Here is a 26,151-nt window from a genome sequence, read left to right on the forward strand (position 1 = left end):
GACGAGTGAGAGGCGTAAAAAAAACGCATTACACACGGACCAGACGTGTGACTTGCGAGAAATACGCACCCGGTGTCCTTCACAAAAGCCGGCAATTCAGTGCGCGATACAGTAAAATCACAGCCTGTGCTAGGCGTCAGGTTCCGGCCGCTGCACAGCAGGAATCCCGAGCCTTGCATTAGGCAGTCTCCCATTCTTCTCCGGCCGCACAGGAGGCTGCTCAGCAGACTCGTCGATGCAGGCGCTCTGCTCAGACCAGCTCTGTAGGCTTGGTTGCTGCTGCCATCTCTGGTCAACCTATAACAACACATGCTGGTCAGCAGCGAGCTACTCCAGGGACTAAGTCCTCCTTTCGGTACACTGAGCATGCCCATGGGACGATCTCTCATTGGAGATCGGAGGTCACATGCTCAGGTCCTCCTCCAGCTCGGATTGGACCATCAGGAGGGTCAGGAAGGTCCCGGAAGGATGCGGCTATAAAAGAGCCGCATGGCCATGCGCTAGTATAGACTCGAATAGTTTGGAGTGTATGATGATGGATGCATGTATCTGGTGACTGACTCATTATGAAACCAGTTATGAATGAGTCAACGAGGAGGAAAAACAAAAACAAGCTAAGCCCCAGAAAACGAGATAGGTTGGTAACTAAGCGGATTGCAGACCCCTGATCCTATCCACACAACTAGCAGTAGCCGTGGAGCGTACCTACGATGATCCTAGAAGCCTCATCACAGCCGGAGAACTAAATAAGCCTAAAGCAAGAAAACGGGAAATCTAAACTGCCCCAGAGCAGACCCCAAAGCAATAGACAGCCCCCAAACATGTACTGACGGTGAGACAAGATGAAAACACAAACACAGATAGAAAAATAGGCTGAGCAAACGATGGGGCCCACACTAACTAGAAAGGACAGGAAAGGAAAGATGCTGTCTGCAATCACGCAAAAAACCCTGCCAAAAAAATGTCCAACATTTTCTGATAGAAAAAAGCCCTGAAGTCGCTAGACTTCAATTCCCTATATCAGCAGATATATTCTGAAGACAGAGCAAAAAGAGACCAATCTGATCAGGGACAAAAAGCAAACTGGCATAAACAGAGACATAAGAATGGAAATTCAGCACAGCCCCAGCAGGGGCTGGCTAACCACAAGATCTGAGTAAACCAGACCAAATCTCATGTGAAAAAATAGCAGAGCACACTTAGCTTGAGAAGGCAGGAACAGAACTGGAAACCAGAACCTCAGGGCAGGAAAAAAATCACCAGCACAAAATTAGGGAGTCGGCTGTCTTAAATCCAGTCAGAGACTCCTGATGTCCACTCACAGTCCTCCTCCTCAGGTGGCAGGTCTCTGACATTCAGATCAGCTTCATTACTTGCTGTCACCAACAGAGGGAGCCCGGATGGAGAACTCACGACTCCTCTGTCAACACAGCCAGCTCCACCACCCTCACCAGAAGCCAGAGGTAAACCAGAAAATGAGTTCACAACAGAAACCCCTTCCTTTTTGGTACGTATGATGGTAGGGTTTAGAGTCCGCGTCAGCGCCTGTCAGTGGCTAGCCTATAGGCCACAGTGCATACCAGCCGCCAGCAACAGATAGGCTCAATAAAAAAAAAGGAAAGAATAGATGTATGCACATAGAATACACATATATATACACATACTTATATTTCAAAGCGTTCAGCAGAATAGCCGCAAAATTAATTGAAGGCTTCTGTAAAATTATTCCCAAACCCGACATGAAATGACACATGGTTACATACAGTAAACCATTTAATTTCATGTTTTTTTTCATATGTCCCTGACTAATAATTAGAAGAGGGTTTGTGTGTAAAGTTTGGCCGAGTCATTTCTCGGTCACCAGTACGGACCCCGAACTTTACTGCTTGGGTTTGACCATCTCTAATGAAGACGACAGCGGAGAAACCGCGTCTCACAGATCAGAAGAAAAGAATCAGGGAAATGAAAGCTGTTGTCAGACGGAGAAAATGTAGAGAAAACCAGAGAAAGTCTGGAGAAAACTCATCTATTATAGGAGGACGCCGGAGAGACGTCATCACATCCACCGGAGCCAACAAGGAGCCTCGCTGCTCACCTCGTGGTGTAAGAGGCCGGCGCTCCTCCATCATCACGGCCTGGTACCGATCCTGGTGTCCTTCTAGATACTCCCACTCCTCCATGGAGAGATAGACAGCGACGTCCTGACACCTTATAGGAACCTGACAACAACCACACCGTCATCACCCAGAATCCTCCAGTGCTGTATAATGTCCCAGCAGTCACCTCTCCGCTCATCACCCAGAATCCTCCAGTGCCGTCCTGTATAATGTCCCAGCAGTCACCTCTCCGCTCATCACCCAGAATCCTTCAGTGCCGTCTAGTATAATGTCCCAGCAGTCACCTCTCTGTTCATCACCCAGAATCCTCCAGTGCCGTCCTGTATAATGTCCCAGCAGTCACCTCTCCGCTCATCACCCAGAATCCTCCAGTGCCGTCCTGTATAATGTCCCAGCAGTCACCTCTCCGCTCATCACCCAGAATCCTCCAGTGCCCTCCTGTATAATGTCCCAGCAGTCAACTCTCCACTCATCACCCAGAATCCTCCAGTGCCGTCCTGTATAATGTCCCAGCAGTCACCTCTCCGCTCATCACCCAGAATCCTCCAGTGCTGTATAATGTCCCAGCAGTCACCTCTCTGTTCATCACCCAGAATCCTCCAGTGCCGTCCTGTATAATGTCCCAGCAGTCACCTCTCCGCTCATCACCCAGAATCCTCCAGTGCCGTCCTGTATAATGTCCCAGCAGTCACCTCTCCGCTCATCACCCAGAATCCTCCAGTGCTGTATAATGTCCCAGCAGTCACCTCTCTGTTCATCACCCAGAATCCTCCAGTGCCGTCCTGTATAATGTCCCAGCAGTCACCTCTCCGCTCATCACCCAGAATCCTCCAGTGCCGTCCTGTATAATGTCCCAGCAGTCACCTCTCCACTCATCACCCTGAATCCTCCAGTGCCGTCCTGTATAATGTCCCAGCAGTCACCTCTCCGCTCATCACCCAGAATCCTCCAGTGCTGTATAATGTCCCAGCAGTCTCCTCTCCGCTCATCACCCAGAATCCTCCAGTGCCGTCCTGTATAATGTCCCAGCAGTCACCTCTCCGCTCATCACCCAGAAGCCTCCAGTGCCGTCCTGTATAATGTCCCAGCAGTCACCTCTCCGCTCATCACCCAGAATCCTCCAGTGCCGTCCTGTATAATGTCCCAGCAGTCACCTCTCCGCTCATCACCCAGAATCCTCCAGTGCCGTCCTGTATAATGTCCCAGCAGTCACCTCTCCGCTCACCACCCAGAATCCTCCAGTGCCGTCCTGTATAATGTCCCAGCAGTCACCTCTCCTCTCATCACCCAGAATCCTCCAGTGCCGTCCTATATAATGTCCCAGCAGTCACCTCTCCTCTCATCACCCAGAATCCTCCAGTGCCCTCCTGTATAATGTCCCAGCAGTCACCTCTCCGCTCCTCACCCAGAATCCTCCAGTGCCGTCCTGTATAATGTCCCAGCAGTCACCTCTCCGCTCATCACCCAGAATCCTCCAGTGCCCTCCTGTATAATGTCCCAGCAGTCACCTCTCCGCTCATCACCCAGAATCCTCCAGTGCTGTCCTGTATAATGTCCCAGCAGACACCTCTCCGCTCATCACCCAGAATCCTCCAGTGCCCTCCTGTATAATGTCCCAGCAGTCTCCTCTACGCTGATCACCCAGAATCCTCCAGTGCCGTCCTGTATAATGTCCCAGCAGTCACCTCTCCGCTCATCACCCAGAATCCTCCAGTGCCGTCCTGTATAATATCCCAGCAGTCACCTCTCCGCTCATCACCCAGAATCCTCCAGTGCTGTCCTGTATAATGTCCCAGCAGTCACCTCTCCGCTCATCACCCAGAATCCTCCAGTGCCCTCCTGTATAATGTCCCAGCAGTCTCCTCTCCGCTCATCACCCAGAATCCTCCAGTGCCGTCCTGTATAATGTCCCAGCAGTCACCTCTCCGCTCATCACCCAGAATCCTCCAGTGCCCTCCTGTATAATGTCCCAGCAGTCACCTCTCCGCTCATCACCCAGAATCCTCCAGTGCCGTCCTGTATAATGTCCCAGCAGTCTCCTCTCCGCTCATCACCCAGAATCCTCCAGTGCCGTACTGTATAATATCCCAGCAGTCACCTCTCCGCTCATCACCCAGAATCCTCCAGTGCCCTCCTGTATAATGTCCCAGCAGTCACCTCTCCGCTCATCACCCAGAATCCTCCAGTGCCCTGCTGTATAATGTCGCAGCAGTCAACTCTCCGCTCATCACCCAGAATCCTCCATTGCCGTCCTGTATAATGTCCCAGCAGTCTCCTCTCCGCTCATCACCCAGAATCCTCCAGTGCCGTCCTGTATAATGTCCCAGCAGTCACCTCTCCGCTCATCACCCAGAATCCTCCAGTGCCGTCCTGTATAATGTCCCAGCAGTCTCCTCTCCGCTCATCACCCAGAATCCTCCAGTGCCGTCCTGTATAATGTCCCAGCAGTCACCTCTCCGCTCATCACCCAGAATCCTTCAGTGCCTTCCTGTATAATGTCCCAGCAGTCTCCTCTCCGCTCATCACCCAGAATCCTCCAGTGTCGTCCTGTATAATATCCCAGCAGTCACCTCTCCGCTCATCACTCAGAATCCTCCAGTGCTGTCCTGTATAATGTCCCAGCAGTCACTTCTCCGCTCATCACCCAGAATCCTTCAGTGCCTTCCTGTATAATGTCCCAGCAGTCTCCTCTCCGCTCATCACCCAGAATCCTCCAGTGTCGTCCTGTATAATGTCCCAGCAGTCACCTCTCCGCTCATCACTCAGAATCCTCCAGTGCCGTCCTGTATAATGTCCCAGCAGTCACCTCTCCGCTCATCACTCAGAATCCTCCAGTGCCGTCCTGTATAATGTCCCAGCAGTCACCTCTCCGCTCATCACCCAGAATCCTTCAGTGTCGTCCTGTATAATGTCCCAGCAGTCTCCTCTCCGCTCATCACCCAGAATCCTCCAGTGCCGTCCTGTATAATGTCCCAGCAGTCACCTCTCCACTCATCACCCAGAATCCTTCAGTGCCTTCCTGTATAATGTCCCAGCAGTCTCCTCTCCGCTCATCACCCAGAATCCTCCAGTGCCGTCCTGTATAATGTCCCAGCAGTCACCTCTCCGCTCATCACCCAGAATCCTCCAGTGTCGTCCTGTATAATGTCCCAGCAGTCACCTCTCCTCTCATCACTCAGAATCCTCCAGTGCCGTCCTGTATAATGTCCCAGCAGTCACCTCTCCGCTCATCACCCAGAATCCTTCAGTGCCTTCCTGTATAATGTCCCAGCAGTCTCCTCTCCGCTCATCACCCAGAATCCTCCAGTGCCGTCCTGTATAATGTCCCAGCAGTCACCTCTCCGCTCATCACCCAGAATCCTTCAGTGCCTTCCTGTATAATGTCCCAGCAGTCTCCTCTCCGCTCATCACCCAGAATCCTCCAGTGTCGTCCTGTATAATGTCCCAGCAGTCACCTCTCTGCTCATCACCCAGAATCCCCCAGTGTCGTCCTGTATAATGTCCCAGCAGTCACCTCTCCGCTCATCACTCAGAATCCTCCAGTGCCGTCCTGTATAATGTCCCAGCAGTCACCTCTCCGCTCATCACTCAGAATCCTCCAGTGCCGTCCTGTATAATGTCCCAGCAGTCACCTCTCCGCTCATCACCCAGAATCCTTCAGTGCCTTCCTGTATAATGTCCCAGCAGTCTCCTCTCCGCTCATCACTCAGAATCCTCCAGTGCCGTCCTGTATAATGTCCCAGCAGTCACCTCTCTGCTCATCACCCAGAATCCTTCAGTGCCTTCCTGTATAATGTCCCAGCAGTCTCCTCTCCGCTCATCACCCAGAATCCTCCAGTGCCTTCCTGTATAATGTCCCAGCAGTCTCCTCTCCGCTCATCACCCAGAATCCTCCAGTGCCGTCCTGTATAATGTCCCAGCAGTCACCTCTCCGCTCATCACCCAGAATCCTTCAGTGCCGTCCTGTATAATGTCCCAGCAGTCACCTCTCCGCTCATCACCCAGAATCCTCCAGTGTCGTCCTGTATAATGTCCCAGCAGTCACCTCTCCGCTCATCACTCAGAATCCTCCAGTGCCGTCCTGTATAATGTCCCAGCAGTCACCTCTCCGCTCATCACCCAGAATCCTTCAGTGCCGTCCTGTATAATGTCCCAGCAGTCTCCTCTCCGCTCATCACCCAGAATCCTCCAGTGCCCTCCTGTATAATGTCCCAGCAGTCACCTCTCCGCTCATCACTCAGAATCCTCCAGTGCCGTCCTGTATAATGTCCCAGCAGTCACCTCTCCGCTCATCACCCAGAATCCTCGAGTGCCGTCCTGTATAATGTCCCAGCAGTCTCCTCTCCGCTCATCACCCAGAATCCTCCAGTGTCGTCCAGTATAATGTCCCAGCAGTCTCCTCTCCGCTCATCACCCAGAATCCTCCAGTGCCGTCCTGTATAATGTCCCAGCAGTCACCTCTCCGTTCATCACCCAGAATCCTCCAGTGTCGTCCAGTATAATGTCCCAGCAGTCACCTCTCCGCTCATCACCCAGAATCCTCCAGTGCCGTCCTGTACAATGTCCCAGTAGTCACCTCTCCGCTCATCACCCAGAATCCTCCAGTGCCGTCCTGTATAATGTTCCAGCAGTCACCTCTCCGCTCATCACCCAGAATCCTCCAGTGCCGTCCTGTATAATGTCCCAGCAGTCACCTCTCCCCTCATCACCCAAAATCCTCCAGTGCCCTCCTGTATAATGTTCCAGCAGTCTCCTCTCCGCTCATCACCCAGAATCCTCCAGTCCTGTATAATGTCCCAGCAGTCACCTCTCCGCTCATCACCCAGAATCCTCCAGTGCCGACCTGTATAATGTCCCAGCAGTCACCTCTCCCCTCATCACCCAGAATCCTCCAGTGCCGTCCTGTATAATGTCCCAGCAGTCACCTCTCCGCTCATCACCCAGAATTCCCCAGTCCTGTATAATGTCCCAGCAGTCACCTCTCTGTTCATCACCCAGAATCCTCCAGTGCCATCCTGTATAATGTCCCAGCAGTCACCTCTCGGCTCATCACCCAGAATCCTCCAGTGCCGTCCTGTATAATATCCCAGCAGTCACCTCTCGGCTCATCACCCAGAATCCTCCAGTGCCATCCTGTATAATGTCCCAGCAGTCACCTCTCCACTCATCACCCAGAATCCTCCAGTGCCGTCCTGTATAATGTCCCAGCAGTCACCTCTCCGCTCATCACCCAGAATCCTCCAGTGCTGTATAATGTCCCAGCAGTCACCTCTCTGTTCATCACCCAGAATCCTCCAGTGCCGTCCTGTATAATGTCCCAGCAGTCACCTCTCTGTTCATCACCCAGAATCCTCCAGTGCCGTCCTGTATAATGTCCCAGCAGTCACCTCTCCGCTCATCACCCAGAATCCTCCAGTGCCGTCCTGTATAATGTCCCAGCAGTCACCTCTCGGCTCATCACCCAGAATCCTCCAGTGCCATCCTGTATAATGTCCCAGCAGTCACCTCTCCACTCATCACCCAGAATCCTCCAGTGCCGTCCTGTATAATGTCCCAGCAGTCACCTCTCCGCTCATCACCCAGAATCCTCCAGTGCTGTATAATGTCCCAGCAGTCACCTCTCTGTTCATCACCCAGAATCCACCAGTGCCGTCCTGTATAATGTCCCAGCAGTCACCTCTCCGCTCATCACCCAGAATCCTCCAGTGCCGTCCTGTATAATGTCCCAGCAGTCACCTCTCCGCTCATCACCCAGAATCCTCCAGTGCCGTCCTGTATAATGTCCCAGCAGTCACCTCTCCACTCATCACCCAGAATCCTCCAGTGCCGTCCTGTATAATGTCCCAGCAGTCACCTCTCCACTCATCACCCAGAATCCTCCAGTGCTGTATAATGTCCCAGCAGTCACCTCTCTGTTCATCACCCAGAATCCTCCAGTGCCGTCCTGTATAATGTCCCAGCAGTCACCTCTCCGCTCATCACCCAGAATCCTCCAGTGCCGTCCTGTATAATGTCCCAGCAGTCACCTCTACGCTCATCACCCAGAATCCTCCAGTGCCGTCCTGTATAATGTCCCAGCAGTCACCTCTCCACTCATCACCCAGAATCCTCCAGTGCCGTCCTGTATAATGTCCCAGCAGTCACCTCTCCGCTCATCACCCAGAATCCTCCAGTGCTGTATAATGTCCCAGCAGTCACCTCTCTGTTCATCACCCAGAATCCTCCAGTGCCGTCCTGTATAATGTCCCAGCAGTCACCTCTCCGCTCATCACCCAGAATCCTCCAGTGCCGTCCTGTATAATGTCCCAGCAGTCACCTCTCCGCTCATCACCCAGAATCCTCCAGTGCCGTCCTGTATAATGTCCCAGCAGTCACCTCTCCGCTCATCACCCAGAAGCCTCCAGTGCCGTCCTGTATAATGTCCCAGCAGTCACCTCTCCGCTCATCACCCAGAATCCTCCAGTGCCGTCCTGTATAATGTCCCAGCAGTCACCTCTCCGCTCATCACCCAGAATCCTCCAGTGCCGTCCTGTATAATGTCCCAGCAGTCACCTCTCCGCTCATCACCCAGAATCCTCCAGTGCCGTCCTGTATAATGTCCCAGCAGTCACCTCTCCTCTCATCACCCAGAATCCTCCAGTGCCGTCCTGTATAATGTCCCAGCAGTCACCTCTCCGCTCATCACCCAGAATCCTCCAGTGCCGTCCTGTATAATGTCCCAGCAGTCACCTCTCCGCTCATCACCCAGAATCCTCCAGTGCCGTCCTGTATAATGTCCCAGCAGTCACCTCTCCGCTCACCACCCAGAATCCTCCAGTGCCGTCCTGTATAATGTCCCAGCAGTCACCTCTCCTCTCATCACCCAGAATCCTCCAGTGCCGTCCTGTATAATGTCCCAGCAGTCACCTCTACGCTCATCACCCAGAATCCTCCAGTGCCGTCCTGTATAATGTCCCAGCAGTCACCTCTCCGCTCCTCACCCAGAATCCTCCAGTGCCGTCCTGTATAATGTCCCAGCAGTCACCTCTCCGCTCATCACTCAGAATCCTCCAGTGCCGTCCTGTATAATGTCCCAGCAGTCACCTCTCCGCTCATCACCCAGAATCCTTCAGTGCCTTCCTGTATAATGTCCCAGCAGTCTCCTCTCCGCTCATCACCCAGAATCCTCCAGTGCCGTCCTGTATAATGTCCCAGCAGTCTCCTCTCCGCTCATCACCCAGAATCCTCCAGTGCCGTCCTGTATAGTGTCCCAGCAGTCACCTCTCCGCTCATCACCCAGAATCCTCCAGTGCCGTCCTGTATAATGTCCCAGCAGTCACCTCTCCGCTCATCACCCAGAATCCTTCAGTGCCTTCCTGTATAATGTCCCAGAAGTCTCCTCTCCGCTCATCACCCAGAATCCTCCAGTGCCGTCCTGTATAATGTCCCAGCAGTCATCTCTCCGCTCATCACCCAGAATCCTCCAGTGCCCTCCTGTATAATATCCCAGCAGTCACCTCTCCGCTCATCACTCAGAATCCTTCAGTGCCTTCCTGTATAATGTCCCAGCAGTCTCCTCTCCGCTCATCACCCAGAATCCTCCAGTGTCGTCCTGTATAATGTCCCAGCAGTCTCCTCTCCGCTCATCACCCAGAATCCTCCAGTGTCGTCCTGTATAATGTCCCAGCAGTCACCTCTCCGCTCATCACTCAGAATCCTCCAGTGCCGTCCTGTGTAATGTCCCAGCAGTCACCTCTCCGCTCATCACTCAGAATCCTTCAGTGCCTTCCTGTATAATGTCTCAGCAGTCACCTCTCCGCACATCACCCAGAATCCTTCAGTGCCTTCCTGTATAATGTCCCAGCAGTCTCCTCTCCGCTCATCACCCAGAATCCTCCAGTGTCGTCCTGTATAATGTCCCAGCAGTCACCTCTCCTCTCATCACCCAGAATCCTCCAGTGCCGTCCTGTATAATGTCCCAGCAGTCACCTCTCCGCTCATCACCCAGAATCCTCCAGTGCCGTCCTGTATAATGTCCCAGCAGTCACCTCTCCGCTCATCACCCAGAATCCTCCAGTGCTGTCCTGTATAATGTCCCAGCAGTCACCTCTCCGCTCATCACCCAGAATCCTCCAGTGCCGTCCTGTATAATGTCCCAGCAGTCACCTCTCCGCTCATCACTCAGAATCCTCCAGTGCCCTCCTGTATAATGTCCCAGCAGTCACCTCTCCACTCATCACCCAGAATCCTCCAGTGCCGTCCTGTATAATGTCCCAGCAGTCACCTCTCCGCTCATCACTCAGAATCCTCCAGTGCCGTCCTGTATAATGTCCCAGCAGTCACCTCTCCGCTCATCACCCAGAATCCTCCAGTGCCGTCCTGTATAATGTCCCAGCAGTCACTTCTCCGATCATCACCCAGAATCCTCCAGTGCCGTCCTGTATAATGTCCCAGCAGTCTCCTCTCCGCTCATCACCCAGAATCCTCCAGTGCCGTCCTGTATAATGTCCCAGCAGTCACCTCTCCGCTCATCACCCAGAATCCTCCAGTGCCGTCCTGTATAATGTCCCAGCAGTCACCTCTCCGCTCATCACCCAGAATCCTCCAGTGCCGTCCTGTATAATGTCCCTGCTGTCACCTCTCCGCTCATCACCCAGAATCCTCCAGTGCCGTCCTGTATAGTGTCCCAGCAGTCACCTCTCCGCTCATCACCCAGAATCCTCCAGTGCCGTCCTGTATAATGTCCCAGCAGTCACCTCTCCGCTCATCACCCAGAATCCTTCAGTGCCTTCCTGTATAATGTCCCAGAAGTCTCCTCTCCGCTCATCACCCAGAATCCTCCAGTGCCGTCCTGTATAATATCCCAGCAGTCACCTCTCCGCTCATCACTCAGAATCCTTCAGTGCCTTCCTGTATAATGTCCCAGCAGTCTCCTCTCCGCTCATCACCCAGAATCCTCCAGTGTCGTCCTGTATAATGTCCCAGCAGTCTCCTCTCCGCTCATCACCCAGAATCCTCCAGTGTCGTCCTGTATAATGTCCCAGCAGTCACCTCTCCGCTCATCACTCAGAATCCTCCAGTGCCGTCCTGTGTAATGTCCCAGCAGTCACCTCTCCGCACATCACCCAGAATCCTTCAGTGCCTTCCTGTATAATGTCCCAGCAGTCTCCTCTCCGCTCATCACCCAGAATCCTCCAGTGTCGTCCTGTATAATGTCCCAGCAGTCACCTCTCCTCTCATCACCCAGAATCCTCCAGTGCCGTCCTGTATAATGTCCCAGCAGTCACCTCTCCGCTCATCACCCAGAATCCTTCAGTGCCTTCCTGTATAATGTCTCAGCAGTCACCTCTCCGCACATCACCCAGAATCCTTCAGTGCCTTCCTGTATAATGTCCCAGCAGTCACCTCTCCGCTCATCACCCAGAATCCTCCAGTGCCGTCCTGTATAATGTCCCAGCAGTCACCTCTCCGCTCATCACCCAGAATCCTCCAGTGCCGTCCTGTATAATGTCCCAGCAGTCACCTCTCCGCTCATCACTCAGAATCCTCCAGTGCCCTCCTGTATAATGTCCCAGCAGTCACCTCTCCACTCATCACCCAGAATCCTCCAGTGCCGTCCTGTATAATGTCCCAGCAGTCACCTCTCCGCTCATCACTCAGAATCCTCCAGTGCCGTCCTGTATAATGTCCCAGCAGTCACCTCTCCGCTCATCACCCAGAATCCTCCAGTGCCGTCCTGTATAATGTCCCAGCAGTCACTTCTCCGATCATCACCCAGAATCCTCCAGTGCCGTCCTGTATAATGTCCCAGCAGTCACCTCTCCGCTCATCACTCAGAATCCTCCAGTGCCGTCCTGTATAATGTCCCAGCAGTCACCTCTCCGATCATCACCCAGAATCCTCCAGTGCCGTCCTGTATAATGTCCCAGCAGTCTCCTCTCCGCTCATCACCCAGAATCCTCCAGTGCCGTCCTGTATAATGTCCCAGCAGTCTCCTCTCCGCTCATCACCCAGAATCCTCCAGTGCCGTCCTGTATAATGTCCCAGCAGTCACCTCTCCGCTCATCACCCAGAATCCTCCAGTGCCGTCCTGTATAATGTCCCAGCAGTCTCCTCTCCGCTCATCACCCAGAATCCTCCAGTGCTGTCCTGTATAATGTCCCAGCAGTCACTTCTCCGATCATCACCCAGAATCCTCCAGTGCCGTCCTGTATAATGTCCCAGCAGTCACCTCTCCGCTCATCACCCAGAATCCTCCAGTGCCGTCCTGTATAATGTCCCAGCAGTCTCCTCTCCGCTCATCACTCAGAATCCTCCAGTGCCGTCCTGTATAATGTCCCAGCAGTCACCTCTCCTCTCATCACCCAGAATCCTCCAGTGCCGTCCTGTATAATGTCCCAGCAGTCACCTCTCCGCTCATCACTCAGAATCCTCCATTGCCGTCCTGTATAATGTCTCAGCAGTCACCTCTCCCCTCATCACCCAGAATCCTCCAGTGCCATCCTGTATAATGTCCCAGCAGTCACCTCTCCGCTCATCACTCAGAATCCTCCAGTGCCGTCCTGTATAATGTCCCAGCAGTCACCTCTCCGCTCATCACTCAGAATCCTCCATTGCCGTCCTGTATAATGTCTCAGCAGTCACCTCTCCCCTCATCACCCAGAATCCTCCAGTGCCGTCCTGTATAATGTCCCAGCAGTCACCTCTCCACTCATCACCCAGAATCCTCCAGTGCCGTCCTGTATAATGTCTCAGCAGTCACCTCTCCGCTCATCACTCAGAATCCTCCAGTGCCGTCCTGTATAATGTCTCAGCAGTCACCTCTCCGCTCATCACCCAGAATCCTCCAGTGCCGTCCTGTATAATGTCCCAGCAGTCACCTCTCCACTCATCACCCAGAATCCTCCAGTGCCGTCCTGTATAATGTCTCAGCAGTCACCTCTCCGCTCATCACCCAGAATCCTCCAGTGCCGTCCTGTATAATGTCCCAGCAGTCACCTCTCCCCTCATCACCCAGAATCCTCCAGTGCCGTCCTGTATAATGTCCCAGCAGTCACCTCTCCACTCATCACCCAGAATCCTCCAGTGCCCTCCTGTATAATGTCCCAGCAGTCACCTCTCCGCTCATCACCCAGAATCCTCCAGTGCCGTCCTGTATAATGTCCCAGCAGTCACCTCTCCTCTCATCACCCAGAATCCTCCAGTGCCCTCCTGTATAATGTCCCAGCAGTCACCTCTCCGCTCATCACCCAGAATCCTCCAGTGCCGTCCTGTATAATGTCTCAGCAGTCACCTCTCCCCTCATCACTCAGAATCCTCCAGTACCTTCCTGTATAATGTCCCAGCAGTCACCTCTCCGCTCATCACCCAGAATCCTCCAGTACCTTCCTGTATAATGTCCCAGCAGTCACCTCTCCGCTCATCACTCAGAATCCTCCAGTGCCGTCCTGTATAATGTCCCAGCAGTCACCTCTCCGCTCATCACCCAGAATCCTCCAGTGCCCTCCTGTATAATGTCCCAGCAGTCACCTCTCCGCTCATCACCCAGAATCCTCCAGTGCCGTCCTGTATAATGTCTCAGCAGTCACCTCTCCCCTCATCACTCAGAATCCTCCAGTACCTTCCTGTATAATGTCCCAGCAGTCACCTCTCCGCTCATCACTCAGAATCCTCCAGTACCTTCCTGTATAATGTCCCAGCAGTCACCTCTCCCCTCATCACTCAGAATCCTCCAGTACCTTCCTGTATAATGTCCCAGCAGTCACCTCTCCGCTCATCACCCAGAATCCTCCAGTGCCGTCCTGTATAATGTCCCAGCAGTCTCCTCTCCGCTCATCACTCAGAATCCTCCATTGCCGTCCTGTATAATGTCCCAGCAGTCACCTCTCCGCTCATCACCCAGAATCCTCCAGTGCCGTCCTGTATAATGTCCCAGCAGTCACCTCTCCTCTCATCACCCAGAATCCTCCAGTGCCCTCCTGTATAATGTCCCAGCAGTCACCTCTCCGCTCATCACCCAGAATCCTCCAGTGCCGTCCTGTATAATGTCCCAGCAGTCACCTCTCCGCTCATCACTCAGAATCCTCCAGTGCCGTCCTGTATAATGTCCCAGCAGTCACCTCTCCGCTCATCACCCAGAATCCTCCAGTGCCGTCCTGTATAATGTCCCAGCAGTCACCTCTCCGCTCATCACCCAGAATCCTCCAGTGCCCTCCTGTATAATGTCCCAGCAGTCACCTCTCCTCTCATCACCCAGAATCCTCCAGTGCCGTCCTGTATAATGTCCCAGCAGTCACCTCTCCGCTCATCACCCAGAATCCTCCAGTGCCCTCCTGTATAATGTCCCAGCAGTCACCTCTCCGCTCATCACCCAGAATCCTCCAGTGCCGTCCTGTATAATGTCCCAGCAGTCACCTCTCCTCTCATCACCCAGAATCCTCCAGTGCCCTCCTGTATAATGTCCCAGCAGTCACCTCTCCGCTCATCACCCAGAATCCTCCAGTGCCGTCCTGTATAATGTCTCAGCAGTCACCTCTCCCCTCATCACTCAGAATCCTCCAGTGCCGTCCTGTATAATGTCCCAGCAGTCACCTCTCCGCTCATCACTCAGAATCCTCCATTGCCGTCCTGTATAATGTCCCAGCAGTCACCTCTCCGCTTATCACCCAGAATCCTCCAGTGCCGTCCTGTATAATGTCCCAGCAGTCACCTCTCCTCTCATCACCCAGAATCCTCCAGTGCCCTCCTGTATAATGTCCCAGCAGTCACCTCTCCGCTCATCACCCAGAATCCTCCAGTGCCGTCCTGTATAATGTCCCAGCAGTCACCTCTCCTCTCATCACCCAGAATCCTCCAGTGCCGTCCTGTATAATGTCCCAGAAGTCACCTCTCCGCTCATCACCCAGAATCCTCCAGTGCCCTCCTGTATAATGTCCCAGCAGTCACCTCTCCTCTCATCACCCAGAATCCTCCAGTGCCCTCCTGTATAATGTCCCAGCAGTCACCTCTCCGCTCATCACCCAGAATCCTCCAGTGCCGTCCTGTATAATGTCCCAGCAGTCACCTCTCCTCTCATCACCCAGAATCCTCCAGTGCCGTCCTGTATAATGTCCCAGCAGTCACCTCTCCTCTCATCACCCAGAATCCTCCAGTGCCCTCCTGTATAATGTCCCAGCAGTCACCTCTCCGCTCATCACTCAGAATCCTCCAGTGCCGTCCTGTATAATGTCCCAGCAGTCACCTCTCCTCTCATCACCCAGAATCCTCCAGTGCCGTCCTGTATAATGTCCCAGAAGTCACCTCTCCGCTCATCACCCAGAATCCTCCAGTGCCGTCCTGTATAATGTCCCAGCAGTCACCTCTCCTCTCATCACCCAGAATTCTCCAGTGCCGTTCTGTATAATGTCCCAGCAGTCACCTCTCCCCTCATCACCCAGAATCCTCCAGTGCCGTTCTGTATAATGTCCCAGCAGTCACCTCCCGGCTCATCACCCAGAATCCTCCAGTGCCGTCCTGTATAATGTCCCAGCAGTCACCTCTACCCTCATCACCCAGAATCCTCCAGTCCTGTATAATGTCCCAGCAGTCACCTCTCCCCTCATCACCCAGAATTCTCCAGTGCCGTTCTGTATAATGTCCCAGCAGTCACCTCCCCGCTCATCACCCAGAATCCTCCAGTGCCGTCCTGTATAATGTCCCAGCAGTCACCTCTCCGCTCATCACCCAGAATTCTCCAGTGCCGTTCTGTATAATGTCCCAGCAGTCACCTCTCCTCTCATCACTCAGAATCCTCCAGTGCCGTCCTGTATAATGTCCCAGCAGTCACCTCTACGCTCATCACCCAGAATCCTCCAGAGCCGTCCTGTATAATGTCCCAGCAGTCACCTCTCCGCTCATCACCCAGAATCCTCCAGAGCCGTCCTGTATAATGTCCCAGCAGTCACCTCTCCCCTCATCACCCAGAATTCTCCAGTGCCGTCCTGTATAATGTCCCAGCAGTCACCTCTCCGCTCATCACCCAGAATCCTCCATTGCCGTCCTGTATAATGTCCCAGCAGTCACCTCTCCGCTCATCACCCAGAATCCTCCAGTGCCGTCCTGTATAATGTCCCAGCAGTCTCCTCTCCACTCATCACCCAGAATCCTCCAGTGCCGTCCTGTATAATGTCCCAGCAGTCACCTCTCCGCTCATCACCCAGAATCCTCCATTGCCGTCCTGTATAATGTCCCAGCAGTCACCTCTCCGCTCATCACCCAGAATCCTCCAGTGCCGTCCTGTATAATGTCCCAGCAGTCTCCTCTCCACTCATCACCCAGAATCCTCCAGAGCCGTCCTGTATAATGTCCCAGCAGTCACCTCTCCGCTCATCACCCAGAATCCTCCATTGCCGTCCTGTATAATGTCCCAGCAGTCACCTCTCCGCTCATCACCCAGAATCCTCCATTGCCGTCCTGTATAATGTCCCAGCAGTCACCTCTCCTCTCATCACCCAGAATCCTCCAGTGCCGCCCTGTATAATGTCCCAGCAGTCTCCTCTCCACTCATCACCCAGAATCCTCCAGAGCCGTCCTGTATAATGTCCCAGCAGTCACCTCTCCGCTCATCACCCAGAATCCTCCATTGCCGTCCTGTATAATGTCCCAGCAGTCACCTCTCCTCTCATCACCCAGAATCCTCCAGTACCGTCCTGTATAATGTCCCAGCAGTCTCCTCTCCACTCATCACCCAGAATCCTCCAGAGCCGTCCTGTATAATGTCCCAGCAGTCACCTCTCCGCTCATCACCCAGAATCCTCCATTGCCGTCCTGTATAATGTCCCAGCAGTCACCTCTCCGCTCATCACCCAGAATCCTCCATTGCCGTCCTGTATAATGTCCCAGCAGTCTCCTCTCCTCTCATCACCCAGAATCCTCCAGAGCCGTCCTGTATAATGTCCCAGCAGTCACCTCTCCGCTCATCACCCAGAATCCTCCATTGCCGTCCTGTATAATGTCCCAGCAGTCACCTCTCCGCTCATCACCCAGAATCCTCCATTGCCGTCCTGTATAATGTCCCAGCAGTCTCCTCTCCACTCATCACCCAGAATCCTCCAGTGCCGTCCTGTATAATGTCCCAGCAGTCACCTCTCCGCTCATCACCCAGAATCCTCCATTGCCGTCCTGTATAATGTCCCAGCAGTCACCTCTCCGCTCATCACCCAGAATCCTCCAGTGTCGTCCAGTATAATGTCCCAGCAGTCACCTCTCCGCTCATCACCCAGAATCCTCCAGTGCCGTCCTGTACAATGTCCCAGTAGTCACCTCTCCGCTCATCACCCAGAATCCTCGAGTGCCGTCCTGTATAATGTCCCAGCAGTCTCCTCTCCGCTCATCACCCAGAATCCTCCAGTGTCGTCCAGTATAATGTCCCAGCAGTCTCCTCTCCGCTCATCACCCAGAATCCTCCAGTGCCGTCCTGTATAATGTCCCAGCAGTCACCTCTCCGCTCATCACCCAGAATCCTCCAGTGTCGTCCAGTATAATGTCCCAGCAGTCTCCTCTCCGCTCATCACCCAGAATCCTCCAGTGCCGTCCTGTACAATGTCCCAGTAGTCACCTCTCCGCTCATCACCCAGAATCCTCCAGTGCCGTCCTGTATAATGTTCCAGCAGTCACCTCTCCGCTCATCACCCAGAATCCTCCAGTGCCGTCCTGTATAATGTCCCAGCAGTCACCTCTCCCCTCATCACCCAGAATTCTCCAGTGCCCTCCTGTATAATGTTCCAGCAGTCTCCTCTCCGCTCATCACCCAGAATCCTCCAGTCCTGTATAATGTCCCAGCAGTCACCTCTCCGCTCATCACCCAGAATCCTCCAGTGCCGTCCTGTATAATGTCCCAGCAGTCACCTCTCCCCTCATCACCCAGAATCCTCCAGTGCCGTCCTGTATAATGTCCCAGCAGTCACCTCTCCGCTCATCACCCAGAATTCCCCAGTCCTGTATAATGTCCCAGCAGTCACCTCTCCGCTCATCACCCAGAATCCTCCAGTGCCGTCCTGTATAATGTCCCAGCAGTCACCTCTCTGTTCATCACCCAGAATCCTCCAGTGCCATCCTGTATAATGTCCCAGCAGTCACCTCTCCGCTCATCACCCAGAATCCTCCAGTGCCGTCCTGTATAATGTCCCAGCAGTCACCTCTCCGCTCATCACCCAGAATCCTCCAGTGCCGTCCTGTATAATGTCCCAGCAGTCACCTCTCGGCTCATCACCCAGAATCCTCCAGTGCCGTCCTGTATAATGTCCCAGCAGTCACCTCTCTGTTCATCACCCAGAATCCTCCAGTGCCGTCCTGTATAATGTCCCAGCAGTCACCTCTCTGTTCATCACCCAGAATCCTCCAGTGCCGTCCTGTATAATGTCCCAGCAGTCACCTCTCTGTTAATCACCCAGAATCCTCCAGTGCCGTCCTGTATAATGTCCCAGCAGTCACCTCTCCGCTCATCACCCAGAATCCTCCAGTGCCGTCCTGTATAATGTCCCAGCAGTCACCTCTCGGCTCATCACCCAGAATCCTCCAGTGCCATCCTGTATAATGTCCCAGCAGTCACCTCTCCACTCATCACCCAGAATCCTCCAGTGCCGTCCTGTATAATGTCCCAGCAGTCACCTCTCCGCTCATCACCCAGAATCCTCCAGTGCTGTATAATGTCCCAGCAGTCACCTCTCTGTTCATCACCCAGAATCCTCCAGTGCCGTCCTGTATAATGTCCCAGCAGTCACCTCTCCGCTCATCACCCAGAATCCTCCAGTGCCGTCCTGTATAATGTCCCAGCAGTCACCTCTCCGCTCATCACCCAGAATCCTCCAGTGCCGTCCTGTATAATGTCCCAGCAGTCACCTCTCCACTCATCACCCAGAATCCTCCAGTGCCGTCCTGTATAATGTCCCAGCAGTCACCTCTCCACTCATCACCCAGAATCCTCCAGTGCTGTATAATGTCCCAGCAGTCACCTCTCTGTTCATCACCCAGAATCCTCCAGTGCCGTCCTGTATAATGTCCCAGCAGTCACCTCTCCGCTCATCACCCAGAATCCTCCAGTGCCGTCCTGTATAATGTCCCAGCAGTCACCTCTACGCTCATCACCCAGAATCCTCCAGTGCCGTCCTGTATAATGTCCCAGCAGTCACCTCTCCACTCATCACCCAGAATCCTCCAGTGCCGTCCTGTATAATGTCCCAGCAGTCACCTCTCCGCTCATCACCCAGAATCCTCCAGTGCTGTATAATGTCCCAGCAGTCACCTCTCTGTTCATCACCCAGAATCCTCCAGTGCTGTCCTGTATAATGTCCCAGCAGTCACCTCTCCGCTCATCACCCAGAATCCTCCAGTGCCGTCCTGTATAATGTCCCAGCAGTCACCTCTCCGCTCATCACCCAGAATCCTCCAGTGCCGTCCTGTATAATGTCCCAGCAGTCACCTCTCCGCTCATCACCCAGAAGCCTCCAGTGCCGTCCTGTATAATGTCCCAGCAGTCACCTCTCCGCTCATCACCCAGAATCCTCCAGTGCCGTCCTGTATAATGTCCCAGCAGTCACCTCTCCGCTCATCACCCAGAATCCTCCAGTGCCGTCCTGTATAATGTCCCAGCAGTCACCTCTCCGCTCACCACCCAGAATCCTCCAGTGCCGTCCTGTATAATGTCCCAGCAGTCACCTCTCCTCTCATCACCCAGAATACTCCAGTGCCGTCCTGTATAATGTCCCAGCAGTCACCTCTACGCTCATCACCCAGAATCCTCCAGTGCCGTCCTGTATAATGTCCCAGCAGTCACCTCTCCCCTCATCACTCAGAATCCTCCAGTACCTTCCTGTATAATGTCCCAGCAGTCACCTCTCCGCTCATCACTCAGAATCCTCCAGTACCTTCCTGTATAATGTCCCAGCAGTCACCTCTCCGCTCATCACCCAGAATCCTCCAGTGCCGTCCTGTATAATGTCCCAGCAGTCTCCTCTCCGCTCATCACTCAGAATCCTCCATTGCCGTCCTGTATAATGTCCCAGCAGTCACCTCTCCGCTCATCACCCAGAATCCTCCAGTGCCGTCCTGTATAATGTCCCAGCAGTCACCTCTCCTCTCATCACCCAGAATCCTCCAGTGCCCTCCTGTATAATGTCCCAGCAGTCACCTCTCCGCTCATCACCCAGAATCCTCCAGTGCCGTCCTGTATAATGTCCCAGCAGTCACCTCTCCGCTCATCACTCAGAATCCTCCAGTGCCGTCCTGTATAATGTCCCAGCAGTCACCTCTCCGCTCATCACCCAGAATCCTCCAGTGCCGTCCTGTATAATGTCCCAGCAGTCACCTCTCCGCTCATCACCCAGAATCCTCCAGTGCCCTCCTGTATAATGTCCCAGCAGTCACCTCTCCTCTCATCACCCAGAATCCTCCAGTGCCGTCCTGTATAATGTCCCAGCAGTCACCTCTCCGCTCATCACCCAGAATCCTCCAGTGCCCTCCTGTATAATGTCCCAGCAGTCACCTCTCCGCTCATCACCCAGAATCCTCCAGTGACGTCCTGTATAATGTCCCAGCAGTCACCTCTCCTCTCATCACCCAGAATCCTCCAGTGCCCTCCTGTATAATGTCCCAGCAGTCACCTCTCCGCTCATCACCCAGAATCCTCCAGTGCCGTCCTGTATAATGTCTCAGCAGTCACCTCTCCCCTCATCACTCAGAATCCTCCAGTGCCGTCCTGTATAATGTCCCAGCAGTCACCTCTCCGCTCATCACTCAGAATCCTCCATTGCCGTCCTGTATAATGTCCCAGCAGTCACCTCTCCGCTTATCACCCAGAATCCTCCAGTGCCGTCCTGTATAATGTCCCAGCAGTCACCTCTCCTCTCATCACCCAGAATCCTCCAGTGCCCTCCTGTATAATGTCCCAGCAGTCACCTCTCCGCTCATCACCCAGAATCCTCCAGTGCCGTCCTGTATAATGTCCCAGCAGTCACCTCTCCGCTCATCACTCAGAATCCTCCAGTGCCGTCCTGTATAATGTCCCAGCAGTCACCTCTCCTCTCATCACCCAGAATCCTCCAGTGCCGTCCTGTATAATGTCCCAGAAGTCACCTCTCCGCTCATCACCCAGAATCCTCCAGTGCCGTCCTGTATAATGTCCCAGCAGTCACCTCTCCTCTCATCACCCAGAATTCTCCAGTGCCGTTCTGTATAATGTCCCAGCAGTCACCTCTCCCCTCATCACCCAGAATCCTCCAGTGCCGTTCTGTATAATGTCCCAGCAGTCACCTCCCGGCTCATCACCCAGAATCCTCCAGTGCCGTCCTGTATAATGTCCCAGCAGTCACCTCTACCCTCATCACCCAGAATCCTCCAGTCCTGTATAATGTCCCAGCAGTCACCTCTCCCCTCATCACCCAGAATTCTCCAGTGCCGTTCTGTATAATGTCCCAGCAGTCACCTCCCCGCTCATCACCCAGAATCCTCCAGTGCCGTCCTGTATAATGTCCCAGCAGTCACCTCTCCGCTCATCACCCAGAATTCTCCAGTGCCGTTCTGTATAATGTCCCAGCAGTCACCTCTCCTCTCATCACTCAGAATCCTCCAGTGCCGTCCTGTATAATGTCCCAGCAGTCACCTCTACGCTCATCACCCAGAATCCTCCAGAGCCGTCCTGTATAATGTCCCAGCAGTCACCTCTCCGCTCATCACCCAGAATCCTCCAGAGCCGTCCTGTATAATGTCCCAGCAGTCACCTCTCCCCTCATCACCCAGAATTCTCCAGTGCCGTCCTGTATAATGTCCCAGCAGTCACCTCTCCGCTCATCACCCAGAATCCTCCATTGCCGTCCTGTATAATGTCCCAGCAGTCACCTCTCCGCTCATCACCCAGAATCCTCCAGTGCCGTCCTGTATAATGTCCCAGCAGTCTCCTCTCCACTCATCACCCAGAATCCTCCAGTGCCGTCCTGTATAATGTCCCAGCAGTCACCTCTCCGCTCATCACCCAGAATCCTCCATTGCCGTCCTGTATAATGTCCCAGCAGTCACCTCTCCGCTCATCACCCAGAATCCTCCAGTGCCGTCCTGTATAATGTCCCAGCAGTCTCCTCTCCACTCATCACCCAGAATCCTCCAGAGCCGTCCTGTATAATGTCCCAGCAGTCACCTCTCCGCTCATCACCCAGAATCCTCCATTGCCGTCCTGTATAATGTCCCAGCAGTCACCTCTCCGCTCATCACCCAGAATCCTCCATTGCCGTCCTGTATAATGTCCCAGCAGTCACCTCTCCTCTCATCACCCAGAATCCTCCAGTGCCGCCCTGTATAATGTCCCAGCAGTCTCCTCTCCACTCATCACCCAGAATCCTCCAGAGCCGTCCTGTATAATGTCCCAGCAGTCACCTCTCCGCTCATCACCCAGAATCCTCCATTGCCGTCCTGTATAATGTCCCAGCAGTCACCTCTCCTCTCATCACCCAGAATCCTCCAGTACCGTCCTGTATAATGTCCCAGCAGTCTCCTCTCCACTCATCACCCAGAATCCTCCAGAGCCGTCCTGTATAATGTCCCAGCAGTCACCTCTCCGCTCATCACCCAGAATCCTCCATTGCCGTCCTGTATAATGTCCCAGCAGTCACCTCTCCGCTCATCACCCAGAATCCTCCATTGCCGTCCTGTATAATGTCCCAGCAGTCTCCTCTCCTCTCATCACCCAGAATCCTCCAGAGCCGTCCTGTATAATGTCCCAGCAGTCACCTCTCCGCTCATCACCCAGAATCCTCCATTGCCGTCCTGTATAATGTCCCAGCAGTCACCTCTCCGCTCATCACCCAGAATCCTCCATTGCCGTCCTGTATAATGTCCCAGCAGTCTCCTCTCCACTCATCACCCAGAATCCTCCAGTGCCGTCCTGTATAATGTCCCAGCAGTCACCTCTCCGCTCATCACCCAGAATCCTCCATTGCCGTCCTGTATAATGTCCCAGCAGTCACCTCTCCGCTCATCACCCAGAATCCTCCAGTGTCGTCCAGTATAATGTCCCAGCAGTCACCTCTCCGCTCATCACCCAGAATCCTCCAGTGCCGTCCTGTACAATGTCCCAGTAGTCACCTCTCCGCTCATCACCCAGAATCCTCGAGTGCCGTCCTGTATAATGTCCCAGCAGTCTCCTCTCCGCTCATCACCCAGAATCCTCCAGTGTCGTCCAGTATAATGTCCCAGCAGTCTCCTCTCCGCTCATCACCCAGAATCCTCCAGTGCCGTCCTGTATAATGTCCCAGCAGTCACCTCTCCGCTCATCACCCAGAATCCTCCAGTGTCGTCCAGTATAATGTCCCAGCAGTCTCCTCTCCGCTCATCACCCAGAATCCTCCAGTGCCGTCCTGTACAATGTCCCAGTAGTCACCTCTCCGCTCATCACCCAGAATCCTCCAGTGCCGTCCTGTATAATGTTCCAGCAGTCACCTCTCCGCTCATCACCCAGAATCCTCCAGTGCCGTCCTGTATAATGTCCCAGCAGTCACCTCTCCCCTCATCACCCAGAATTCTCCAGTGCCCTCCTGTATAATGTTCCAGCAGTCTCCTCTCCGCTCATCACCCAGAATCCTCCAGTCCTGTATAATGTCCCAGCAGTCACCTCTCCGCTCATCACCCAGAATCCTCCAGTGCCGTCCTGTATAATGTCCCAGCAGTCACCTCTCCCCTCATCACCCAGAATCCTCCAGTGCCGTCCTGTATAATGTCCCAGCAGTCACCTCTCCGCTCATCACCCAGAATTCCCCAGTCCTGTATAATGTCCCAGCAGTCACCTCTCCGCTCATCACCCAGAATCCTCCAGTGCCGTCCTGTATAATGTCCCAGCAGTCACCTCTCTGTTCATCACCCAGAATCCTCCAGTGCCATCCTGTATAATGTCCCAGCAGTCACCTCTCCGCTCATCACCCAGAATCCTCCAGTGCCGTCCTGTATAATGTCCCAGCAGTCACCTCTCCGCTCATCACCCAGAATCCTCCAGTGCCGTCCTGTATAATGTCCCAGCAGTCACCTCTCGGCTCATCACCCAGAATCCTCCAGTGCCGTCCTGTATAATGTCCCAGCAGTCACCTCTCTGTTCATCACCCAGAATCCTCCAGTGCCGTCCTGTATAATGTCCCAGCAGTCACCTCTCTGTTCATCACCCAGAATCCTCCAGTGCCGTCCTGTATAATGTCCCAGCAGTCACCTCTCTGTTAATCACCCAGAATCCTCCAGTGCCGTCCTGTATAATGTCCCAGCAGTCACCTCTCCGCTCATCACCCAGAATCCTCCAGTGCCGTCCTGTATAATGTCCCAGCAGTCACCTCTCGGCTCATCACCCAGAATCCTCCAGTGCCATCCTGTATAATGTCCCAGCAGTCACCTCTCCACTCATCACCCAGAATCCTCCAGTGCCGTCCTGTATAATGTCCCAGCAGTCACCTCTCCGCTCATCACCCAGAATCCTCCAGTGCTGTATAATGTCCCAGCAGTCACCTCTCTGTTCATCACCCAGAATCCTCCAGTGCCGTCCTGTATAATGTCCCAGCAGTCACCTCTCCGCTCATCACCCAGAATCCTCCAGTGCCGTCCTGTATAATGTCCCAGCAGTCACCTCTCCGCTCATCACCCAGAATCCTCCAGTGCCGTCCTGTATAATGTCCCAGCAGTCACCTCTCCACTCATCACCCAGAATCCTCCAGTGCCGTCCTGTATAATGTCCCAGCAGTCACCTCTCCACTCATCACCCAGAATCCTCCAGTGCTGTATAATGTCCCAGCAGTCACCTCTCTGTTCATCACCCAGAATCCTCCAGTGCCGTCCTGTATAATGTCCCAGCAGTCACCTCTCCGCTCATCACCCAGAATCCTCCAGTGCCGTCCTGTATAATGTCCCAGCAGTCACCTCTACGCTCATCACCCAGAATCCTCCAGTGCCGTCCTGTATAATGTCCCAGCAGTCACCTCTCCACTCATCACCCAGAATCCTCCAGTGCCGTCCTGTATAATGTCCCAGCAGTCACCTCTCCGCTCATCACCCAGAATCCTCCAGTGCTGTATAATGTCCCAGCAGTCACCTCTCTGTTCATCACCCAGAATCCTCCAGTGCTGTCCTGTATAATGTCCCAGCAGTCACCTCTCCGCTCATCACCCAGAATCCTCCAGTGCCGTCCTGTATAATGTCCCAGCAGTCACCTCTCCGCTCATCACCCAGAATCCTCCAGTGCCGTCCTGTATAATGTCCCAGCAGTCACCTCTCCGCTCATCACCCAGAAGCCTCCAGTGCCGTCCTGTATAATGTCCCAGCAGTCACCTCTCCGCTCATCACCCAGAATCCTCCAGTGCCGTCCTGTATAATGTCCCAGCAGTCACCTCTCCGCTCATCACCCAGAATCCTCCAGTGCCGTCCTGTATAATGTCCCAGCAGTCACCTCTCCGCTCACCACCCAGAATCCTCCAGTGCCGTCCTGTATAATGTCCCAGCAGTCACCTCTCCTCTCATCACCCAGAATACTCCAGTGCCGTCCTGTATAATGTCCCAGCAGTCACCTCTACGCTCATCACCCAGAATCCTCCAGTGCCGTCCTGTATAATGTCCCAGCAGTCACCTCTCCGCTCCTCACCCAGAATCCTCCAGTGCCGTCCTGTATAATGTCCCAGCAGTCACCTCTCCGCTCATCACCCAGAATCCTCCAGTGCCGTCCTGTATAATGTCCCAGCAGTCACCTCTCCGCTCTTCACCCAGAATCCTCCAGTGCCCTCCTGTATAATGTCCCAGCAGTCACCTCTCCGCTCCTCACCCAGAATCCTCCAGTGCTCTCCTGTATAATGTCCCAGCAGTCACTTCTCCGCTCATCACCCAGAATCCTCCAGTGCCGTCCTGTATAATGTCCCAGCAGTCACCTCTCCGCTCATCACCCAGAATCCTCCAGTGCCGTCCTGTATAATGTCCCAGCAGTCACCTCTCCGCTCATCACCCAGAATCCTCCAGTGCCGTCCTGTATAATGTCCCAGCAGTCACCTCTCCGCTCATCACCCAG

General features: G+C 53.9%; 1 pseudogene; it reads right to left on the bottom strand.

Annotated features, from left to right (window-relative positions):
• The window catches only part of LOC141073077 (uncharacterized), a 119,238-nt pseudogene that overhangs the window by 75,547 nt on the left and 17,540 nt on the right, over nucleotides 1–26,151 (bottom strand).

This window comes from Dendrobates tinctorius, unplaced genomic scaffold (genome assembly GCF_039654945.1).
Source record: "Dendrobates tinctorius isolate UK_male_01 unplaced genomic scaffold, ASM3965494v1 ptg000296l, whole genome shotgun sequence".
Taxonomy (NCBI): domain Eukaryota; kingdom Metazoa; phylum Chordata; class Amphibia; order Anura; family Dendrobatidae; genus Dendrobates; species Dendrobates tinctorius.